Raw genomic sequence first — 4,634 nt, 5'->3', positions numbered from 1 at the left:
GGTTCTTCTGTGAACCTCTGCTACATTTTATTTCCTTTCTGTTTGAATGCTTATTGCTTCTGATTTAATTTTTGCTCTCTTAATTGTTGCAATTCACTTCTTCTTTGTTTAGATCCTGTAATCCCAGTCATCAATTCCCTTTTATATTCAAGCCATTTATCTTTCTTGCCATTTAAGTTACTGCAGTTTATGTTTCTTGCACTTTAAGTTTCAGTCATTTACTTTCTTGTTCTTTAAGTTTCTGCAAATTTACTTTCCTGTTCTTTAATTTACTACACTTCTCCCTTCCCCCTTTACATTTACTGTCATTTACTTCCTGTTAAACACAAATCACTCAACCAAAACTTGATTCGCTTGACTAAATCACCCACTAAACTAAAATTGCTCAATCCTTCAATCCCTGTGGGATCGACCTCACTCATGTGAGTTATTATTACTTGATGCGACCCGGTACACTTGCCGGTGAGTTTTGTGTTGGATCGTTTTCCACACATCAGCAGTATCGGGCTCACCAAAGGGAGAAATTCAAAGAAAAAGTTCACCATTGCTTGCCACAAGGATCGAACACGGGGCTTCAATTTGGAAACATTGCCCTGCCCTCCACAAGGGCAGGGCAGCATCTTGTGGTGCACGGCCACGCACCATTCTGGCGCACCAAGGGAAGGCTCGGCAGCATCATTCTGGCGCACAGGCATCACTCGGCAGCACCAGCAGCATGCATCTGGCGCACCAAAGAATTCTGCCCTGCCCTCCGCGAGGGCAGGGCAGCGTCCTGCACACACCAACGCACCACACGCACGCACCATGGGCCAGATGCACAATTTCCTGCCCTGCCCTCCACAAGGGCAGGGCAGCCTCCTGGGAGCTACTTTCTTCAAAGGCTAAAATTGGATTAAAAATCCAATAAAATTCATTTCTTCACCAAATCAAAAGCCCATCCAAATTCCAAAATCCAAGAATAGAAAGTGTATAAATAGGAGATAGTTTGATGTAATTAGGACCTTTTCCTTTACTTTTGAACTTTGATCTTTCTTTTGAGCTTTAAATTTTATTTTTGAACTTTGGAACTTCTCTTGGTGACTTCACTGAGATTTCAGAGAATTGGAGAGGAGAATTGATCTCTCTTCTTCCTCGTTCTTGCTTGGGCATTTTTACTTTTCTTGTTTGAGTTTTGGGTGTGAAGAATTGAGGAAATTCTGTCTCAATCTCCATTCAAAATCTCTTTAAATCTTCTTCTGCATGATTGAGTTTAATTTTATTCCCTTTACTGCTTTTTCTTCAATTTCTTGTTAATTGCTTTGTGGACTTGGATCTGGGAAGGCTATTGAGATCTAGACTTTGCTATCTAGTCTCTTGAGTCATGAGATCCCATTTTTCCTTTAGGTTCTTCTGTGAACCTCTGTTGCAAGTTAATTCCCATTTCTGTTTGGATTCTAGTTGTTTCTAATTTAATTTCTGCTTTATTAATTGTTGCAATTTACTTTCCTTTGCTAAAATTCTGAATTCCCAATCCTCAACTCCCTTGTCCACTCAAGCAATTTATATTTCTTGCACTTTAAGTTACTGCAATTTACATTTCTTGCACTTTAAGTTTCAGTCATTTAATTTCTTGTCCTTTAAGAGTCAACATCTTTTACTTTCCTGTTCCTTAATTTACTGCAATTTTCCCCTCTCCCTTTACATTCCAAGCAATTTAGTTTCTGTTAATGATAAACCACTCAATCAATATTTGATTCGCTTGACTAAATCAACCACTAAACTAAAATTGCTCAATCCTTCAATCCTTGTGGGATCGACCTCACTCCCGTGAGTTTTATTACTTGATGCGACCCGGTACACTTGCCAGTGAGTTTTGTGTTGGATCGTTTTCCACACATCAGGAGCCACGAGCTGTGCCGGTCGCCTTCGCATCGCGTCGGAGAGGAATGCTAAAACTAAGAACCGCGAGGTAAAGGAGCCATTGGGGGGTCTGCCGTCGAGCTGCTGCACCAGCCACCGCCGCAGGTGTCGCTGTCGGAGAAGGGATCTGCATCTCTGAAATTTCGGCCGCCGAGAGTGGTTCTGTGACTTTAGGGATCACCGCCGGAGTTCCGGGCTGAGCCTCTGCCACTTAAGACCCTGCTGCCGTCTTTGAAAAAATTTGCCGATAAGGGTTTTAAATTGTGGTTTCTGTCCTTTTTGAATTCCGAGAATACTCTAGTCGATGCGTGTTGGTTTCAGTTGGCGCGATCGGAAATTGTCGTTGCTGCCACTTGAGGTGGCTTCCGGGCTACCGCTGAACCGGTTCGGAGACCGCCGGTGTTCTGGTTTAACCGTTTCTTCTTCGTTTCGTATGCGTTTTCGATTTGAAAGCTCTCTAGTTACTATTTTGTCATCATACACTAAGGTTTTGTGGCATCAATTGCTATAAGATTTAGTTTCTATTGTTATATTTCGCGATTAGTGTTGCTGTGGTTACCGCGGGAGTGGCTTGGAGCCGAGGTTGCGGTTGTTGGTGATTTCGGTTTAAGAGAGGAGGTTCTTGTGACGTGTTTGGTTTATGATTTTGGCGTTTTGAGGTAGGGGCATTTTCTGAAAACTATATTTTATATATTGGAATTATTACATATGGATACTGATGTGAGACAATGTATTTGGTGATTCTATAAGCCTTATGTGATGTTGATTGTCCTGGATGAATGTAATTATATGTTTGAATAGATTATTATTTGGTTTGATGAACGGATTGTTGTACGGTTTTGTGAAACGGAATGCTTTTCAAGTTGATTCTTTTAAAGATTTGAGATCGAGTTTAATCCGTTGAGAATCAATTTGAGTTAACTTTCTTGAGAATGTGAAAAATAGAATACACTCTTGGATTTAGCCTAGTTTGCTTTAAATGATCTGGTTTTGATAAATGATTGTTGCTGAACCATTCCTTTAAAGCCTTAGAAATGAGTTTTATCGGTTGATAATGAATTGATTTTGAAACGGTTTCTTTGAAATATGGAATTGTGATGACTGTTGGATTTGGCTTGCCTTGAACTGATTTTGGATTTTGGGCTATTGAAAAAGAATGTGGTCTATTTTGTTGGGATCCGAACCGGGTGGCAAAGTCCAACTTTTAGGGGAGGTGCTGCCGAAATTCTGGTAGAATCTGGGACTTTACTGAAACGTTATTCGGAAACTTATGAGTTAACGACTTCTACTATTCTATCTGAATTATTAAGAAAGGGGTGACTTATGCTTTTGAAATGAACTATTAAGAAGGAAATTGTGATTTAGTCTTATTTCTTAAGCAAAGTATTACATTTCCCTTGTGAACAAGTTATTTAAATGAAACTTATGCCTTAAGGCTGTTTGAATATGAAAAGGGTTTATGCCTTTGAGTTTGACTTGGGGGTTTCGATTAAAGAAGTTTCAATGGCTTTGAAAGAACCCGAGCGTCTGTCGACAAGTCTCATTTTAAAGTGTTTTGGGAAAGGTTTAAGTACTCCTTGTGTTCTGAATTTTTGCAAGACTAAAACAATTTCTGAGCAGTTGAAATGCTTTAGAATTCCTCATGGGGTTGAAGCTGGTTTTTGTTTAAGTGAAGGAAACGGCTTTGAAAAGAGTAATTGATGTCATGACTCTGTATGGCTTAGATCCTATTTTGTTACTCAAATCAAGAAGCAATTGTTTTAATGATTTTAAGTGAATTTGAAGAAATGAGGTATATTAATCTCCCCTAAAGACTTGAGACTCTGCCAAGAAACTCTTGTTATAAAATTCCATTGTTGGATGGATGATTTTAAATATTTCAAAATAAATCTTTAACCTGCCATGGTTATGGAAGTTTTAGAAAGAGGATGTCGAGGGTGGCATTGTTTTCAAAGGGGAATTTACCTCGAGTAAAACTGGCTTATGAGTCTGAGATGATTTGAGAAATGAGATCTTTAAAGCCAAGGCTGAAAAGAGTTGAAACTTGATTTTCAAAGTGAAATGAAATGAGAAAAAGTGATTTATGGATTAAATGCTGATTTTATGAATTCGATGATGTTGAATGGTGGAAGTGCTGTTTTGTTATGGGCCAGAATGGCTGTGTATGATTATGAATATTGGCTGGTTTTGGATTGAACTGTGAGCTGGATGGCTAAGATGGATGTTGATCTATGGTTGAGAATGAATGCATATATGCTGAGATATTGATAATTGTGATTTTACACTTCCACTATCTGAGATACAAGTTTTCCTGGGTAGTAGCAGTGGCTAGTCACCACGTGCTCCAGGTTGAGACTTGATACTCCATTGACACTATGTCGTAAGGGTGGCCGGGCACTGTGAAAGCCCCGGATGATCTTGCCCCCGTGAATATACACCAGTGAGGGTATTGGATATGGATCATGATTATGTTGGGTATAACTCGAGTTGGGGATGCACGACAGAGGGACAGTCCAATGGTTAGCTACCAGGACTTGTCGAGTTGGCTCTATAACCGACAGATGATATCATCAGCCACTAACATAGGCATGCATCATATGCATCTATGTGACATTGTTTGGGTGTGCATATTGTACTTGGTTTGCCTTTGTGACTATTTGAGATTAACTGCTACTTGTTCTACTTGCTGTAACTGTTTGTTGTGCTTGAACTTCCTATCTATGTTTGCAACTGGG

Source organism: Arachis duranensis, chromosome 3 (genome assembly GCF_000817695.3).
Source record: "Arachis duranensis cultivar V14167 chromosome 3, aradu.V14167.gnm2.J7QH, whole genome shotgun sequence".
Classification (NCBI taxonomy): Eukaryota; Viridiplantae; Streptophyta; class Magnoliopsida; order Fabales; family Fabaceae; genus Arachis; species Arachis duranensis.
Note: the sequence above shows the minus strand (reverse complement) of the source record.